General features: G+C 31.6%; 1 protein-coding gene across 17 annotated transcripts in view; it reads left to right on the top strand.

Annotated features, from left to right (window-relative positions):
* The window catches only part of LOC129751442 (PDZ and LIM domain protein Zasp), a 261468-nt gene that overhangs the window by 1778 nt on the left and 238957 nt on the right, over nucleotides 1-20733 (top strand). For 13 of the 17 annotated variants that reach the window (XM_055746950.1, XM_055746958.1, XM_055746955.1 and 10 more), the window contains exons 1-2: nucleotides 7155-7274; nucleotides 7777-8083. The gene's annotated coding sequence lies outside the window, so the exon portion shown is untranslated. Of the gene's footprint in view, nucleotides 1-7144; nucleotides 7342-7531; nucleotides 7670-7776; nucleotides 8084-20733 lie in introns of those variants that run through there. The other 4 variants (XM_055746948.1, XM_055746947.1, XM_055746949.1 and 1 more) reach the window with 4 other exon arrangements.

Here is a 20733-nt window from a genome sequence, read left to right as displayed (position 1 = left end):
GAATCGCGTTGAGAAAAAATGTTATAAAAATCATCACATACAAATTTGGGCCAGTATTATGCATATTACCTACCAAATAATAAAATGACCTGACTGGATCAAGATTGTTTCCAGTCACATATTGAAAAATCATTCAATAACTTTTGCCAATATTCAATAATTTTAAATTTATTTACTGTGTGAAGTTGTTATTGGCGTAAATTTGATAAAAAGAAGTATTTTGCTTAAAATATCTTCACGTACGTCGGAATTTAAATATAACACAATGACATGTAGTGATTTTTCTACTCCTTAATTTATGTCCCCCCTTTAACATTCATTCGAGCATAATCGACTATGAGGGCAAAGGTGCTAAATCAACCGTAAATTGAGGGAACCTTGATTCTTTTTTTATAATTTTAAAAATTTAAAATGTGATCAAGGTTTAGAAGGTATTTCCTTTTATAAAAACTTGAAGGTTTCTAAACATTAACTTTGAAGAATGTAGGAAAAATTATGTAGTTTGCTTCGGGGAGTTATGTAAACCTACAACCTGCCATCATCAGCCTAACACCAAGATTGCCTAAAAAAATCTGTGCTTTGATGAAAACAAATTCTGAATTTCTAGGATTTTCCCTAAAATTCTGTGGTGGTTTTCTGTGATGCCTTTTATTATTTATTTCACTCAAAAGTCATGTCAAATTGCATCTTTTTTTAATTTACTCAAACAAAAAATTTAAATAACATTTCCAATATTATCATATTTTTCCAATTTGAAGTTATTTATCCAATTTTTTTATTTACACAAAAATTTACTTTTGAAAAAAATCCAACATTTTAAAATTCTGTGAAATCTGTAAAGACTTCTAAATTTCTGTGTTTAACACAAATTCTGTGAAGAGTTTATCCAATTTTCTTATTACTTCGACTTCAGCAAAAGAATATAAGGTTAATTTCTTCATAAACAACAAGAAACTTTTAACCCAAATTTTGTCTCATAATAAAAATGAAATTTTTAAATTAAACATAAATTTCTCCATTTCCTCATTTTTTGTATTTTGGCGGGCTTATAAAATCCCTAATCGGAGAACAGCATTTTGAGTTATACTTATTTTTCCATAATTTGAAGTGAAACCAAAATAAAATCTTGCATGAGTTTCTGCCTCAAGAAAAATTCTGGACGCTGGGAACTTTCATCACCGGGGTAACTTTTATCAACATGAATTATTTCGACATAATCATCAGGAACTAAGTCTCAAATTTAAATATATGAAAATTGTTGTCTACGTTTGATATCCGATAGATCGAGTTTCAAACAGAAAAAAAAATGTTTTTTTTAAGTTTTGACTGTTTGTAAAAATGTGATATAAAAATCTTAAAATGTTAAAGCATTAAAAGGCAATCGGGTCGTTTTATGTGAAAGTTCAAATTTTTTCATTTGTTTGTTTTAAATTTAATTTTTGAGTTATTTTTTATGATTTTTCGATATTTAAAAGTATTGACATTTCCCAAGAGTAAGTCTGTGTCGGACAAATGGCTAGGAGCCTTATTAAATGGTGAAATTTAAAGTAAAAAGAAATTAAAAATAGTGGGAAGACCTAAGAAATTTTATGAAGACTTCAAACGATTTTGTTCCTATGAAATATTTAGTAATGTTTTTCATTTTTTCTCCTAAACGTTTGTAGCATCATTGTCCATCTTTGAATTATAAATGTTTTTTAAAAAAACGTTATAAAATCAGTTTGACCTTTACAAAACTCTACTGTAATTGATATTTCTACGTCTTTTTCGCGAAATAGTCCCAACTCAATAATTTTGAAGGTGTTGGGATACGGTTGAACCATGCTGATTATACATTTTATGCTTTGGTTTTTTTTTATAAACATCAAATTGTAGGCACATAAAAACCATTATTGAACTTGCTTTCCAAAATCGTTTAAAATTTGTTCTCAATATCTGGGTGCAAGTTGACGAAAGATGTCAAACAAAATTTGAAAAATTCAGATCGACAAAAAGTCAAACAACTGCCTACTTTGAAAATCGTAAAAAAATCTTTGTTACTGAATTAGGATTTCTAACAAAATGAAAACAGCCAAGCGATGAATAGTATATTGAGCCATTCATGGAATTAAAAATAAGGTTGCCCGGTTTCATCCGCGTTTGCTCAAATATGTAATACAAAATTTGGGAAAAGTCCGGCCGGCTCGGTTGCCTGGATTTTATTGAAAAAAGCCCAATTTTTCCCGGAAATATTTACTTTATGTGCCAAATCAAACAATCTTGTAAATTTTTTATGTTTACACGTCTTAAACAAAATTTTTGAGCAAGTCTTACAAATATAATCATGAAAGGTAATTTAGAATCCTAAAAAATGATTAAGAATCTGCTGATAAGTTTTGATAGAAACGAAGTTTTTTTATATCTTGATTTATTTTTGCCTGGATTTTGTACATATTTGCTTGGATATTACCTGGATTTTGGTTAACAATTTTGAAATCAATGTCCAGATTTTTCTAGGTTTTTAGATAAACCTCAATTTAAAAGAATAACTGAAAATAGAGTACAAAGTTCGTCGTGTATCAATAGCTAGTTATGCAAAAAGCGTAAATGTACGTCAACTTTACAATCCACTTTTCGAAGTTTGCCTGCTGTTACTGAAACAGCTTCAATTGTTATTGGTTAAAAAATACGGTTTATACACCACTTTTTTACGTTTTTTGTGGTTATTATTAAAAAAAAAAGTTGTTGATATACATATATACAGCTGTGCAAAATTTAGCTTAAGTTTTCTTTTTTGAGCACTTGATAGCTGATTTACAGCCGTTTGTCCCAAGCATGATTTTTTATATTTTACTCACACTCTTAATAGAGTAAAAATTAATTATTTAGCTGAATATTGTCTGAAAATTATATTCAAGTCCCTCAATAAAATTATCAACACTTTTTTTTACATTTGTATTTGTATGATATTTCAGAAAAAAAGTTTTAAAGTTTTCAGAGCCAAAAGGCTAAAAGAGCAAAATGATAAATTTTGTAAAAATAATACCACTCTTCATGCTTCAAACAACATTTGATGATATTTTCCGATTTTTAAAGTTTTCTTTACATAATTTTCGTTGGAAAGAAAAATAAAAAAAAAATATATTTGACCAAACATAATATTTGTTGTATCTTATTTTTTAACCATTCGAAAGCTGAGACTTCCTCCTTTTAATTGAGCCCAAATTTGAAGTAATCCATCGAGGGGTTTAGAACATTTAATTTATTCTTTTTTTTGAAGATTTTTTCAACTTTTTAATGGTTAATTCAATGGCAAATCCTTACTAATCATTGTAAAATAAACTTGATTTACCTTTAGAGTTATTCAAACCCCATTCGTCAAAAACATGGAAATGTTCCCTGAAAAATTCCCTGACTACAACTTTGTCGAAGACATCAAAGTGATATAAAATGAGAGGAACCAGTTGTAATGTCGCAAACTTTGTGATCATTTCTTAATTTTAAAAATCTAATAAAACTTTTATTCGCTGATTGTATAAAACCAGGAAAAGTATCGTACTTGTTGATAATCAACTTTTCAATAAAATGGGACCAATTGAACAAATGCTTGCATGCAAAATACTTGTATACAAAAATTATTAAATTTTCAAATAAAATACCTTGAACTTTATTCTTCCACCTTCGGGGTTTTAGGACAAATCGAAGGGGAGAGGTGGGGAAAGGATGAAGATTTTATAATCTTCAATTTTCTATTAACCGAAAAAATAAATAAACAAAAGACAAGGTTTACTTCAAATGAACATATTGAAGTTTTGATTCAAAAATGTGTGTAAACTAAAATTTTAACACTTTATTACATACACGAATGCATCTTAAAAGGCTGGCTTATGTTATCAAACATTAACTAAAGGTGATTTTTTTTAAAATTGTAAATGAACCTTCACCATCTTTGTGGTACCCGTGACTAAGGCTGAACAATCGATTCACAGTAAAAGTATGAAAGCCTTCAAAATTCATCAAAAAGGATGAAAGATTTTCAACAAATAAATTTTTTTCTGATATCCAGGAGAATTGTTTAAAATTTGGACTTAAATTAAAAATAAAATTATCTTTTTCCTAGTCTCAAATATTTTTTTTTACGAAAGTCGTCACACGAACTTAAAATTTAAATAGCAAATTTAAAAAAAAAGCAGTAGACGATTTTTGTAAGATAAAACCCCATGAATGCCCCTTAGTTCCGATAATTCTAATCAAACTCATGCAAAAAATTGTTAATCAAATGTAATTGAACCATTCTTAAAATTTTCACATTTTAACGATAGATTATTTGGGTTCAAATGAAAGGAAAAAGTCCCGGCTTTCGAATGGAGCAAAAATAAGCGATGCTCATTTTTGAAAAATGAAGTTTTCTCTTAAATAATTTTAAAGCATGTTTTCTCAATATGAGCTATTAAGCACTTCTATTATTCTGGTTTATGTTTTTGTTGGGCATTTATCTTTAGTTCCAACTGTAAAATTTGTTCAAACAAGGGCCGTAGGAAGAACCGACTCATAGGGGGGGTTTTGATGACTGACTTTGACATTAAAAGTTTTTGTTTTCAATTGAAACTTTGGAAAATTGATCCTAAACCTAAAAGGTGAGCTAAATTCGCTTTCATCGATGGTTATAATCTTTGAATTTTTTTAGGAGTCTGGTAGATCAAACTTAGTTGATTTGGGCAAAAAATAAGGTTTTTTATTAGGAGGGTCATCCATTTAAAAAAAAAAACTTATTCTATACTCAAATCAAACAAGCCCAATCTTCAGAACTATTTTTCAAATTCAAAGATTTCAACCTTTGATGAAAATTTGTCAAATTTTCAAGAAAAAAGTTAGAGATAAAAATAATCAGATTTTCGGATCAAATTTTCTTGATGCAAACATGAACCAAACTAATGATATAAATATTTAATTTTTGTTAAAAAAAACTGCAATAACTAACACATTGCGGACCAAATACAAGATATCTCGTTTTTTCGCAGTAATTCAAGTGTTATGAATCTAATAACGAAACTTCATTCTACAAAATGTGACACAACACAGAATTTTGTTTATTGGTTTCTGAAACATAAAATGACAAATTTTGGTGTCCTTAATGTGTTAATAATGTTGAACAATACACTGGGAAAATTAAAAAAAATGTGCAGATTTTTTAGGTAAAGATTTTTTTTTAACAGTATATATTTTTCAATACAACCTGCCTGCTTTTTTAAATACAATTTTGGTTTTTGAGTATAAAAAACACTCAAATTCTATTTTTCATTTGTGATTTTCAGCTAAATTGTGTTTACAAACTAATTTTGTATAAAAAATTGAAATCTGATGATTGAATTGACTAGCAATCTAAACACATTAAGGACCGCGAAAAAAATCTATGACGGGAAACTCCGTAATTCGGCATTCTGTATCTCAGAAACCTCTAAACTAAATTTTACATATAAAGCATCACAATATTGAAAATGCATATGATCTCGAAAACAAGATTCAAATTTGACATGAAATGCAAAACCAAATTTGAACCAGGATTTGAAAGCAGCTTTTCATTTCTAATTTCTTATGATAATTCGAACTAAAAATCAAAAATCCTAAACTGGATACAGGATCGAAAATACGAAGATAGGAATACACTTTTGGTTATGGGATTTATGGAATCAGAACCTCCGAAATGGGTTTAATTTAATTCGAAATTTCATATTAAGACCTGAATTTCGATGAACAAGTTAGAAAATTTTGAAAAAAGTAACAAAATTTTGGACTTCGAATGGGGTTTTGAGTTTTTGGCATTAGTTTTTAGTCTTGATTGTTACTGTTCATTAACCTTACTGTAGTATCATAATTTGGATCGTTTTAAATTTAAAACTTTGAGTGTAGAGTAGAATCCTTCGCTTGATGTTTTGGAACATCATGGTGGGGGGAGGCTGGGGGTTTAACCATCAACACCCCCCCCCCCCACGTTCCTACGGCCATGGTTCAAACTAATCAACATGATTCATTTAAGAACACACAAAGTTCTAATTTTTATGATATTTTTTTTTATTTGATTGTTAGGAAGCGATCTTGGCAAACTTTGACAATATAAGCGAATTAATCATCACCGCTGAATTTTCAGTTGGCAATGCCGAGCTCTGATTTTTTTTTTATGTTAAGGCCTCTATTCCAAAATTGCCGAAATCACAGAAAAATCTATAATTTATGAAAATTTTCAACACAGAATCTGTGTCACAGATTACAGAATTTTTAAAAATACTCACAGATTTTACAGAATTTTAAAATTTTTGAGGTTTTTTTTTCAAATTCAATTTTTCATATCAGTATAAATTTTGGATAATTATCTTTGAAAAATAATGTGAAATTGGTAATGTTACATAATAAATTTTTCTAAAGTATAATGTAGAAAAGACGCAATTTGACATGACTTTTAAATGAAACTAATGGAAAAACCATCACAGAAAACCGCCACAGAATTTTTGGGTAAGATCACAAAAAGTCAAATTTTTGGCAACCTTGCTTTATTCTTCCCACACCCTCAAAACTCATCCTTGGTAAAGGACGCTACAGTTCTCAACATGTCTAATAAAAAATAGTAAAAATTAATGTGCAAATCATCTAAGCATGAAGATAACACAGTTATAACAGTTCTTTGCAATAATCTTTTTTTTCGCAAGGAACTGTTATGTCTACCTTGACACATGATATCTGAATATCGCAAGCTTCAAATCGAAATTCTCATAATAAGAAAATGAAATCAAGAAATGTAAAAATAACTTACTGAACTTTATTGGAAAATTCAGGGAACAACATTTGTAGCTTTATAGTTAAAAGAAGAAAGACGATCAATTTAAGTTTTTTTTTTCCTACAAACACATCAATGAGATCGATTAGATTATATCCGATCGGTTAGCAGCGGGTGAGAACTCTCAACTGTCTCAACCACTGCCTGTCCCATTCGGAGAAAAGCCGGGAGCAAGGGAAATTTCGCCTCAATTTTCCGACTTTTCTCCGTTCCCGCTGCTTTTTCCCGCTTGGTTGTTGTTGCCAGAGCAAGCAGTCAGTTATTGGTGTTTGTCATTTCCCTCATCTCTCAAACCGACCGAAGATCGGTCCGAAGAAAATTCGATCCTGGGCCTGGGCTGAAGCGCAAATCACCACACTTGGCGATCGTCATTCGCAGTCGAACTGTGCAGCCAACTGGTTGTATTTCTCGTCCTGAGTTCTAACTGAGGAGGTGGCTTAACGTTTTCGCGGATCTTTGCTTGGTTTGTTCGGTGGATTTTGATGGTGGTGAAGTGGAGGAAAGAGTAGCGATCGCCTTGTAACTCTTTGGTACGTTCCGTGCGCTGGCCGTGAGAATTATTTTCTTCTTACGATTTTGAAGGGAAACTAGTGAGACTGGGTTGGATTTTCGAGTGAGAAAAGTGCTCGCAGGAACAAGTGAAAACGAGAATCGTGAAAAGTGCCTCACGTTACGTCAGCTTCGCGGCGTGAATCGAAAGCAGCCAAGGATAGCAAGAAGAACACGAAAGCGGCGAAGCTTAGTAGCGGTTTAAGTTTCGTGAATTTCGATTGGCTAAAAATAAAAATTAGCGAATACAAACTGTATTTTTTCCTCCGTTCCACTTCAAGAACCGTTTCAAAGAGAAGAAATTTTGGGGTGCAAAAATTGGCGATTTTCTGAGATTTTTAGTTTTATAATTCGAGAAAATTACCATTTTTTGGATGATCAGTGTAACCAAGTGGTATAATTAATTTTATTTACAGTGTCAATAGTTTTTGTTTGTTGTGTTGCGAATTGTAACTCCATTTGGTGTCTGAAGTCTATCAGACTGATAAATATACCAGATTATCGTGTGCTCAAGCAAACGAGGATTCCAAATCCTTGGAGTGAAAAGTAAAACTAGTGCGAATCGAAAACCGAAATACTCTATCCCGGAGGACCTGTTCCTTGACTTCTGGGATCGAAAGTTCGAAGAAACATCAACCGAGTTAAATTCCTTGGACAAATCCACATTAAAAAAATAAGTTGCGGATTTGTCTCAGCGACAGCAGAAAGGCTCTGGTTTTCAAGGTGAGAATCTCAAGTTATGTGTGCATGCAAATTTTAACGGACGACTCTTAATCTTAAGAAAAAAATGATATAAAATCCCCTCCGAGTGGCTCCATGGGTTTGACCACAGGTCAACCAAAGGAGGGTAATTCCAAAATAAAAAAAAATGCGATCAACATTAAAATGAGCCCGTTCGGGTCCTCGGCCATAATCCAATAAGTTCTGCGCGTTCAACATTTCAAATGCGCAAAAGGTGAATAAACTGTTGGGGTCTCAGGAAATTTGTTTCGAATAAAAACGCACAAATCCAGAATTGGATGCACTTTTTTGCGTGAACATAAAAAAGAAAATAACGAATCAACGAAAAAAAAAGTGAACTTGGACTCTGCAACTTCTTTCCCGCCCTCCGCGCCGTTGAGAGTCGAGGTTACACTCGTCGCCAAACGTATAAAAATAATCTGGCGGGAAGCACGTGGTTCTTCTTGAGTGGTGTGGAGTTTTCAAGACCACCGAATGTGAGAATGGGGGGATGATGATCGAGGGAGCATGAATGAGCCGAGTGAGTGAGTGAGTGGGTGAGTGGGTGGTTGGGTGCAGAGGGATTCAACCAGCAGATGAATGATAAAAATGTGAAGCCAAACGTGAGGAAGACATCGCATCGCGATTCTTGGGCTTGGGAAGAACTTGGGATGGGATGGCTTGGTTGGCCAGCCAGTCAGCCAGTCAGTGTCCGGAACCAGTTTAATGAGTTTGCTGATAATCGTTAAAAAAATTTAAGTATAGAAGGCAGGAACGAAAAATAAAGCTGAACCAAGCGCAGAATTATACCGAGCAGAGGATTTTCTCATTTGTATATTGAGCCGTCTGGTTAGCTGACCGAGCTTGTGTTGTCATCGTCGTATGTAATTGTATGTGGGGAGACGTTCTGAAAATAGAGTTCGTTGTTATTTGGTGATTCAATTTGATCCGTCCAAGCTGAGCATCTTAAGTCACAATTTGCGCTTCGAAAGTTAAAAAATTACAACTATTGACCAAATGAATCAAGAAATAAAATTAAAAAAAAATTAAAGTACTCACAAATCTGAAAAAGTTAGGGGTCTAATAAATAGTGCAGGCTATGTTTTATTTGTCTTTGGTACGACAGTTATTGATTCAATGATTCACACGTTATTACAAGTAGTGTGCTTAAACGTTTCTAGTCAAACAAAGTTCAAATTATATAGTCAACTTTGACGGATCATTGATTGAAAATACGGGCTCTACACCAATTTTTGGCGATAATAATTTAGAAGCAATTAAAAATAATTTCCTTATGTTCAAAATGTAGATACCGATTTCAGCTTGATGCATCAGGTGACATTGCTTCAAGCAATAAAAAGTTGATCTATTACTGTATGTTTTTACGAACTCTTTTTTTGACCTTTTAGACGGATACCTAAATTTGTGCAGTTCAAAATTGTTAGATTGATATTGAAAAGAATTATATTTAAGTCAAAAAAGGTTTTCAATTCTATAAAATTCATACATGGGTGTTGAACAAGAGATATAGCGATTTTATACACCTTGAAAAAGTAACAAGCCATCAAACTTCCAAAAGTGTCAAACTGACTGTTAACTGTTAACCAATTGAGAAACAAAGGAATATTTGATTCGAATGACTTAACAGATATTTAAGCCCCTTTTCATCATTGTTGGTTGGTTATTTCCGTACGTAAAAACAAAAAAAAATTTTTTTTTATTAGCACGGTGTCTCTGATAGAATAGTTTTATTTATACAAAATTGACATCAATAATTTTTACACCATCATAAAGCTGTTCGTAAAGTTCTATATACATAGAATACTAGGGTGAGTGTTCCTAATTTGGCATGTGTGCCGAATGTTAACACACTGTTGGATTTTGATTGTTTGTAACTTTATTCTCGAATTATCACAACTACAAAACAAATCATACATACAATTTAGTTTTTTTAACTCCCAAGATTTTTAGTACCGGCTTGGAGTAAAACCGGATTGTTTCAAAGTATGTCCAAATTTAAAGGGATTCTCAGCATGTTTCTAAAAAAAAACACTATTTTAGACGTTTTTTGACGTTTTTATAGGATTGTTTATAATCATGATTTTTGTAATCAGAATGTTAAACTATGTTTTTTTCAAGAAAAAACTAAAAACTTTTTTCGTTGTGTTCCTAATGCTGGACATAGTCTGGAACACTTTGACTATATCGAAGTTCTAGTTTATTTTTGAATGAATATGGTAAACGTTAAGTTGTTTAAACTAAATTTATCTTATCTTTATTTTCAACGAACTGTAAAATAAATGGCATATTGTTAAAACATGATAATTTTTTTCAACTTGAGTATATAGTGAGCGAAATAAGAATATCACCACTATGTGTTTTGTTTGTTAAAATATGAATGATTGAAAATTACGAAAATTTTCTTCCACAGTTTGTTCTGAATTGTTTAACGGATAAATCAAGCATAAGTTTACTTTTTTTGAACGTAGCAATTGGCGTTGAGGACCAAAAATGTGAAAAAAGGGTGCGAAATAAGAATAGCACCACTTGAGTTTTACAACAAAAACAAGATTATTTATAAAAACTGACTGTGTAAAAGTGAGTTATAATGCTTCTACGAATTTTTTTAATAGTTAACTGCATTTTAAGGAGTTTTCCAAAATTCCAAAGGTTTTAAAAAGGGGTTTTAAGAGATGCTCCTCTAGCGTTAAGGAATTTGATATTTGATTCTTTACCAAACTACTGACTTTCTTCATTTAAACGACGTGAAATGAAGAAACAAACCATCGGAATTAATTTTGAATCAGAAAAAAATAGGTTGGAGATCATAAACTTTGATTTTGTTCAGTAAACCACACTTTTTTCCAATTTCAAGTCGTAGATGGCAGCACTATCTTGCAGTTAAAACCAAATTTAGTCTCAATATTGATTTTCCAGGTTTATCTAGGCCCATATTCACCATTTTTAGGTATTTTCCCATCACAGTTTTGTGGAAGTTCACGCTGCAGAAAGCTTTTCCGGATTTGCAAAAATATCACCAGCACAAAAATGTACAACCGCTAAAATTCCTGCTCATCTCAACTTCCGATTCAATTTCAAATCATACCAATAATACTGCTAGCCCTCTGGTCCATCAAGCTCCATCGCATAGTATAACTTTATTCTGATAATCGGTCCAAAAAATTCACTTTTAGACCTTGATGCAATTCTAATTTTTTTTATTTTTGGATTTATTGATCTTAGAATTTATAAAGCGTTCACATGGTACGTGTATTTATTTCTTGACCAAAATCATCCAGCACTCCCCAATTAATCCCGGATATTCGAAAATGGGCATGAATTTGGTTAAATGGCAAGATAGTGCTGCCATCTATGACTTAAAACTAGAGAAATAGTGTTTGACTATTAAAAAACTTAAGTAATTTTTAATTCAAACCTGCTTTTTGGATTCAAACTCAGCCCCAAATATATGTTTCATCATTTTGCATCATATTTATGTATATTAATGAAAAAATCAAGCAGTTTGATAAAGTTTTTCAGCTCAAATATCAAATTCCTTAACGCTAGAAGAGCATCTCTTAAAAACCCCTTTTAATACCTTTGAAAACCTTTGGAATTCTGGAAAACTCCTTAAAATGCAGTTATGTATTCAAATAATTCATAGAAGCATTATAATTCACTTTTTGACAGTAAATTTCAAAAAATTATCTTGTTTCGGTTGAAAAACTCAAGTGGTGCTATTCTTATTTCGCACCCTTTTTTCACATTTTTGGTCCTCAAAGCCAATTACTATGTCCAAAAAAAGTAAACTTATGCTTGATATATCCATTAAGCAATTCAGAACAAACTGTGGAAGAAAATTTTCGTAATTTTCAATCATTCATATTTTAACAAGCAAAACACATAGTGGTGCTATTCTTATTTCGCTCACTGTATTTGAAAGCTATATCTCGAAAGTTTTATAGAACGCTCAATAAGAATCCCGAAGTGGTCCTCGAAAAAGACCTGAAACTTCACAGCTTGAAGAAACCATGACTACAATTGAATCCAAGGAAGCTTTTAATAAAAGCCATGTGTCAATTTCGATAGAAAAAATTATCCATAAATATTCATGATTTGATGGGCATGAGCATTGTACAAAAGTTCTAGGAAAATAAATATTCACTAAATCGATATGAAAGCATTCTCTGTTATAAGTATGAAGAACTTTTGATAGAACCATTCATTAGTGAGAACCACGGTTTGATTTTGAAATAGCGAATCATGAAGCAAAAATTACTACCGTAGAAAAAAATGATCCTGTACGTGACTAAATATGAAGTTGAATGCGCCTACAGATGTTTCACGGAATGGCTGACAAAACAACAAATCTTATCAATTCCTTTTAAGGGTCTTTGAACACAAAGTATGAAAGAATTTTATGAATTTATAAACTCCAAATTTTTAAAACAATCATATATGGTTTAGACAACTATTTATGTAATGTTTTGACCTTTAAAAACTATACGTACAATAGCTCAAAATAACAAGCTAAGTTTCTAATTCAGTTGAACATCAACAAAATTACCACAAATTTTAAGTCTTTTTGAAGGTTTAGTAATAATTAAAAAGTGGAACAAGAGAATGTTTTGTAGGCCCAATCATGTTTGTAAAATGACACTGTTCCAAAAACAGAGAAAACGGAATAAATTTACGATTATTATGATTTGAATCTTCAATCTAAGCTCTCATCAACATTTCAAAAGAGACTTGAAGATCTCAAAACAGATTTGGTAAAGTTTCTCAAATGGATGAACTGATTAGAATGACCACAACCTTAACTTTTGGTTTATTCTAAAAAACTATAACAGAGATTTTTATAAATTACAGGTTAGACGTATAAAAGCTATAAGTTTCTTGCAATTTCAATTAAACATCTCGAAAATATTGCCAAAGAAACTGATTTTATTTTTAGAATCTCAATAGGAACATTTAGTCCACACGATTCTAGGTTCGGCAATTAAGACAACTTTTACAATTAAATCGTTTCCTCGAAATTGCAGAGGATTTCAACAAAATAATAAATCCAATTGCACAGAACAGTTGTCTTTAGTTTTCATATACATATTTGATAATATATCCAAAAACATCTGAATTCTGCTTAAAAGGCGTATATAACCTTCCACTCCTCTATCTGATTAAACGACACGGGTTTCACTTGAAAAATTCCTCAAAGCAGAGCAAATTGGCATTATCGATCTTCCAATAATTATTGAAGAACCACGGGAAAACTTTTGCTGAAAGTCTGCTTCAAACCAGGAAAATCAAAATTCGTCTCATGTAATGGGAAAATGCTCCTCAATTTGTCTTCAAATCGAAGACGAATCTGAAAAACCTCCACGCTATTGAAAGACACTCAAAGGAATTTTTTTATCCAAGCATCCAATTCTTTCAAGTTCTGTATTTATTTTTTTCTAATCTTTAAACTGCCATTCCAAGCAAAACTGTCGCATGTGACTTTTGGATTGTTTCCATTTTTTTTTGCTGGAAACGGTCTCTTAGTGTAAATCTTATATATAAAAATGGAGGCGTTTTCTTTGTGATAACATCACGTATGAATGGTCGGTCGGAATGAAGTGAAATTTGGTATCCGAGGGTTTTTTGGGTCAGAGATGGTTTGTATAATACTTTCAAGAATCTCACTTTTTATGAAAGGGGGGTCCCCATACAAAATTATCTCTTCACATCTTATATATAAAAATGGAGGCGTTTTCTTTGTGATAACATCACGTATGAATGGTCGGTCGGAATGAAGTGAAATTTGGTATCCGAGGGTTTTTTGGGTCAGAGATGGTTTGTATAATAGTTGCAAGAATCTCACTTTTATGAAAGGGGGTCCCCATATAAAATTATCTCTTCTCATCTTCTTATATATAAAAATGGAGGCGTTTTCTTTGTGATAACATCACGTATGAATGGTCGGTCGGAATGAAGTGAAATTTGGTATCCGAGGGTTTTTTGGGTCAGAGATGGTTTGTATAATAGTTTCAAGAATCTCACTTTTTATGAAAGGGGGGTCCCCATACAAAATTATCTCTTCACATCTTCTTATATATAAAAATGGAGGCGTTTTCTTTGTGATAACATCACGTATGAATGGTCGGTCGGAATGAAGTGAAATTTGGTATCCGAGGGTTTTTTGGGTCAGAGATGGTTTGTATAATAGTTTCAAGAATCTCACTTTTTAAGAAAGGGGGGTCCCCATACAAAGTTATCTCTTCTTCACATCTTATATATAAAAATGGAGGCGTTTTCTTTGTGATAACATCACGTATGAATGGTCGGTCGGAATGAAGTGAAATTTGGTATCCGAGGGTTTTTTGGGTCAGAGATGGTTTGTATAATAGTTTCAAGAATCTCACTTTTTATGAAAGGGGGGTCCCCATACAAAATTATCTCTTCACATCGTCTTATATACACTGCCGGCCAAAAGTTTGGGATCACCCACTAAAAAACATGCAAATTTTGATCGTTCATATCTCAGCCGTCTTAGGACATATTGAAAATCTTCTGATCTCATTTGAAAGATAATGAGCAATAGCTATCTCGGAGGTATTTTGCCCAAATATGATGTTTTAGTTTTGAACTTAAAACTTAACCTAAAGTTATAACATTTTCATAAAGTCGCACTCAATATTCAAAGCCGATCATCTCGGGATAGGGTGGACCAAATCTCAAAATTTGAGTGGCATTAGAATTCCTGTTCTTTACTTCTCAAAACACAATCAAAAAATTTTTTGAAAAAATTCAAAAACGTATTTTTAATTAATAAAATAGACACTTGAGTTGTCGTCCAAAAGTTTGGGATCACCTCTTTGTATGGTGAGTTTGGGATCATTCTTATAAAAACTTGCAAATTTATTTTATTCATATCTTTCTCATCTAACATCGTATTGCAGATCTGAAGGGTTCATTTGGAAGCTTAGGAATTGTTGTTTTTTAATAAATTCATTCAAAAATTATATTTTAAGGTGAGAACTATTAAAAAAAACTGGGAACTTTCAAAAAAACAATAAATTTCAGGTGATTTTTTTATGGTTATCACTTCAAAATATAATTTTTGAATGAATTTATTAAAAAATAACAATTCCTTAGCTTCCAAATGAACCTTTCAGATCTGCAATACGATGTTAGATGAGAAAGATATGAATAAAATAAATTTGCATGTTTTTATAAGAATGATCCCAAACTCACCATACAAAGAGGTGATCCCAAACTTTTGGACGACAACTCAAGTGTCTATTTTATTAATTAAAAATACGTTTTTGAATTTTTTCAAAAAATTTTTTGATTGTGTTTTGAGAAGTAAAGAACAGGAATTCTAATGCCACTCAAATTTTGAGATTTGGTCCACCCTATCCCGAGATGATCGGCTTTGAATATTGAGTGCGATTTTTTGAAAATGTTATAACTTTAGGTTAAGTTTGAAGTTCAAAACTAAAGCATTATATTTGGGCAACATACCTCCGAGATAGCTATTGCTCATTATCTTTCAAATGAGATCAGAAGATTTTCAATATGTCCTAAGACGGCTGAGATATGAACGATCAAAATTTGCATGTTTTTTAGTGGGTGATCCCAAACTTTTGGCCGGCAGTGTATATAAAAATGGAGGCGTTTTCTTTGTGATAACATCACGTATGAATGGTCGGTCGGAATGAAGTGAAATTTGGTATCCGAGGGTTTTTTGGGTCAGAGATGGTTTGTATAATAGTTGCAAGGATCCCACTTTTTATGGAAGGTCGTCCCAATACAAATTCAACTGTATTTTTTACGATTTCCATAAGAATCTATTCGCAAGCACGATGCAGTTAAGGACGTGTAGATGAATTTAAACATATATCACGATTTATACTTAAGAAGGTAAAACGAAGTTTACCGGGTCAGCTAGTTTCAAATAAAAACACAAACAAGTACTTATACTTTGTTCTGAATGTATACGAAATTTTCATCAAAGTGGTTGTCTTTATGTTGGTATTTCTACGCAAGAAACTAACACTAACGAAAATTCTATAAAAATGCAAATTATATAAAAAAAAAATCTCTTAAGATGAGTTTATACTGTTGAATATAATGTTATTCACCGAAAAAACACCAAAATAGGGGGCAAAGGAGGGGCGAGGAGCCTTGAGTGTTTTATTCAGAGAAATTATCACAAAACGCTTTTCGGTAGGCACTACTTACAGGATCCATACGTATCCAAAAAGGAACGTATTCCTCAAATTACGTTTAAACTTGATTTTTTGGGGAAAATAGAAACCATACGAGCTTTTCAAATGATAGAAAAATTGTAGCCGTGTGACAATTTTTCGTACAATAAGCATCGGTATGCGTTCTGATTCTACGCAAATGTGCCAGACGGAGCATTTTTGGCTCTAATTTGCTGTTTGTTGAAGGAAATGTAATTTATTGTGCAGAAAACATTGCAATTGTAAAATGAATAATATGAAATATTTAATACGAAAAAACTGTCCGTAAATTTTTAGTTTGAGAGAAAAATTAGAAATATAAATAAAATTTCAACAAACTTGTAAAACAGATGACTTTTCGAAATTCGTGAAGCAACCTTCGACACCCCAAAGAAAAAAGAAACATCGTAACTACAGTAAAAATGTTTGCTCTATCAGCTGGAACATGCATAGACGAAATCACAAAAAGAATGCATAAAAGAAGTACTTTGAAAAGGAAAAAAAATCAAAGATTGAAGAAAGATAAAAAAACAATAGAAAAGTAAGTTACAGAGAGCTTCTCAAAATGAAAAATTGAAAAAAAAGTCTGAATAAAGTACGTTTTATGTTTACATATTTTTATCCATAACTTTAAATTTTCAACTCGTTCAAATATAATAATTTTTAAATTAAATAAAAAGTTGAGAAGAAATAAATCAAGCTTTAACAGTACCTATTGAAAAAATAAAAAGTTTAGTTTTTAATAAGCTCAACATCCACTTCTTTCTTCAAAACTGGCATAAACGAATTTCATGTAGAATTTTAGCAGACCGGTTTTCTTTTTTCATATTCCAAAAAAAATATCATTTAAGTTTTGATAAAAAGGTAAGTTTTTAGAATTTCCTCAAATAAATAAAAAAAAAACATAGCCATATCCAGCTTCACTAACAAATAATGTTATTTAGAATACGCCGATACCCTTTTCCTTTATATGTCCATAGTTAAGAACACATATGTTATAATAAGGAACAATAACTGCCACATTAGGATCATCGACACACTTTAAAAAACTTATAAGTGTTCGAAAATAAGGGCTTGAAATGATTGTTTCAATCTTTCACCGAGTGCACAAAAGAATTGGGAACTTAGCTACCAAAAAAAATATGCGTTACAATTGTAGATTTGGCCTACTCTCATCAAATCTAAAAACCCCTGACAAAATATAGCGAAATAAGGCACACTCATTCTGCTAGATAAAACCCGGCATTTTTTAATTCCATCAAGAAAATTAAAAAAAAATCTTTAGTTTGACCAAAATTCGCAAAAAAATCAAATGCATTTTATCCAAATTTTTAGTTGGTTGTATTGAGAAAATATTTTCAAATAATTGTATTAAATCAAATCAATCAATACAAAAAATGTTTAAACGAATAAAGTTGATGTTGAGATTTTGTAATCCTCTTTTTCCTTTTTATTGAAAAAAAATCAATAATACACATCAGGTTCACTTTGTGTTCTTTTGACAAAATGATCAATCTTGAATTTTCGCTTAAGAACTGTAACAATTCAAATTCGATCACATTTTAACATGAACTTATTGCTTTTAATACGCTTACTTATGCAATCAAACATGAACAAATGGTTGATTTTTTTTTAATTTTACGAATGAAGCTTTACAATCCTTGTGGTACCTGTATCGATTTTAATCGATAGAGTTGAACTATCGATTAAAATCGAAAAATATTAATACCTTCAAAAATCATAAACAAAGAAGAAAGATTTTCAGAAAGTTTTCTTCTAGAGACGCCGTATTAGAATTTACCACCAAATATGCCTACAGCTTTAAAGTTTCTTAAAAAAACATCTACTTTTATTTGATTGTTTTAGGCTACCTAGCATTGAATTTTTATTAATTTAATTCAGTGCGGAATAGTGAGATCAGAGATTTTGTCGATGAAAATAGTTTTAATTAACATTTTCACAGGCCATCGGTAAGAAAAAAAAAGCTTCTTTCTTTGCTTCTTTAGAAGTTTTTAAAAGTTTTATCAAGGCCGGATTAAAGGGGGGGCAAAAGGGGCAATTGCCCCGGGCCCCCCGGCTCAGGGGGGCCCCCCGAGGGCAAAAAAGTTTTAACATTACTTTAATCATACACTACAAGTCCATGAAAAGAAATCAAAACTGGCAAATCGGAATAAAAACTTGAACTATAAAACTTGAAATATAAAAAAATATAAAAAACTAGCTGCCCCGGTAAACTTCGTTTAACCTACTTATGTAATCGTTATAATGTTTGATTTCATCTACACGTCCTTAACTTCATCGTGCTCGCGAATCGATTCTTATGGAAATCGAAACGAATTTGTATTGGCACCACCTTCCACAAAAAGTGAGATCCTTGAAACTATTATTCAAACCATCTCAGACCCAAAAAACCCTCGGATACCAAATTTCACTTCATTCCGACCGACCATTCATACGTGATGTTGTAACAAAGAAAACGTCTCCATTTTTATATATAAGATGTGAAGAGATAATTTTGTATGGGGACCCCCCTTTCATAAAAAGTGAGATTCTTGAAACTATTATACAAACCATCTCTGACCCAAAAAACCAAACCAAATTTCACTTCATTCCGACCGACCATTCATACGTGATGATGTTACAAAGAAAACGTCTCCATTTTTATATATAAGATATAAAAAAGGGCCCACGTGAAATCTTTATTAGTTTTTGTCTTAAAAAGCTAAGGGGCCCCCAAGAGTAAGCAGTGAAGGAGCTCTCCGACATTTTGCGAGCTGAGAATATCAAAATCTTCTGGACAAAACCGAATTAAAAAAAAAATAAGAAGAATATGAGGCAAAACACTTCAAATTTTCATTTTTTTTTATCAAACATATCAGTTACGATATTCTGTACAGAACAGATAAAATTTAAAAAAAACATTTCCCCATTTTCATTTCATTCAAACGTCTTGCACAAAAATAATGTTTGTGGTTACGTTAAGTTTACAAGTTATGGTTTTCTGCACTTAAATAGCAGCTAATTTCGCTTTATGGTAAACATTTCAGAATTTTACCCGGGCAGTATCCGAGTTAATACAGCGTATTATAATAACTTTTCACCTTTCAATCATTATTATTGAAATTTTCATTGGTTTATAAACTCTTAACCCTTTTCCCTCCCTATTTTTGAAAGTAAAATCTTCAAAAAAAAACTGTAGTTGCTTAAATTGGACCAATCGACAGTACAGGGTTTCTTTATTGAATTTCCATACCAATGTCTGTCTTAGACTTGAAATTGATACTGGAACATTTTCAACTGATTTAACTAAAATTTTATCATCTACTGACGTGAATATCCTGAATCTAGCAGATCATTTTCCAAATGATCATTCTCAAATTATCATAAAAACGATTGAGTGATTTTCTTAATATGACTATTTCTATGATCTTTTTTTAGATTCAATTCATTGGGATTTTCAAGTCTTGTGTGTTTCTTCAGTTACTGAAGTTCACTTTCATCATTTTTCTGAATTTTGAAAATTCAGGATCTTTGTTTAGAGTAAGGCTGCCAGAATTTTTTCAGCACGTACCCGGGCCGAACTAATCCAGGGTATTTTAGCTTAAAACCTGGCAAAATCCGAGCATTTGATACCAAAATGTCGACCAAAAATCCGGGCAATATCTGGGCAAAATTGATCAAATCCCAGGAAATACTCAACACAAATCGAGAAAAAAAACTTGATTTTTTTTTCTATCAGCAATTTCTTAAACGTTATTTAAGCTTTAAAAAAAAACTTTTCATTATAAATTTAATAAAACTTGCTCAGAAAATTCCGTTTGGGAACAACACAACACAATATGATTTTCTCTGTTTGTTTTGGCAAATAATGTAAATAAATCTGGGCAAAATCCGGTTTATTCCAATGAAATCCGGACAATAGGCCCGGACCGGACTTTTGTCAAATTTTGTGTTAAATATCCGGGAAAACCCGGATAAAACCAGGCAATCTGGCAACCTTAGTTTAGAGTACTAAACTCATTTGGATTCCGTATCTGTTTTTTTTCGATGATAACTGATTCTGTGTTTCAAACATTCAATCTTTATTCTCAATTTTTTTTTTCAACCGATCATTTTTGCACTAATACTCCTTTGGCTTTGAGGGCATCGAATGAAACTTTCGTCACATTTAGAATAACAATTTGATAAAAACAAATTTCATTTGATGAGAATCATTTTCAAAAACATCTCAGGAAAAGATTTTTTTTGTGTTTCAAAGACATAAAATTGAAATTCACATTTAGTGCAATTTCTATTTTGCTCTGATTGTAACTTTGTATCTTTTTTTTTTTTTAATTTAATTCATATTTTGATTCTCAAAACTTGATTTGAGATTATGATTTAGATTTGGGACACTGAATTTTGGTTCTGAATATAACGTGATTT

Source organism: Uranotaenia lowii, chromosome 3, assembly GCF_029784155.1.
Source record: "Uranotaenia lowii strain MFRU-FL chromosome 3, ASM2978415v1, whole genome shotgun sequence".
NCBI classification, from domain to species: Eukaryota; Metazoa; Arthropoda; class Insecta; order Diptera; family Culicidae; genus Uranotaenia; species Uranotaenia lowii.
This window is presented reverse-complemented; position numbering and strand designations above follow the sequence as displayed.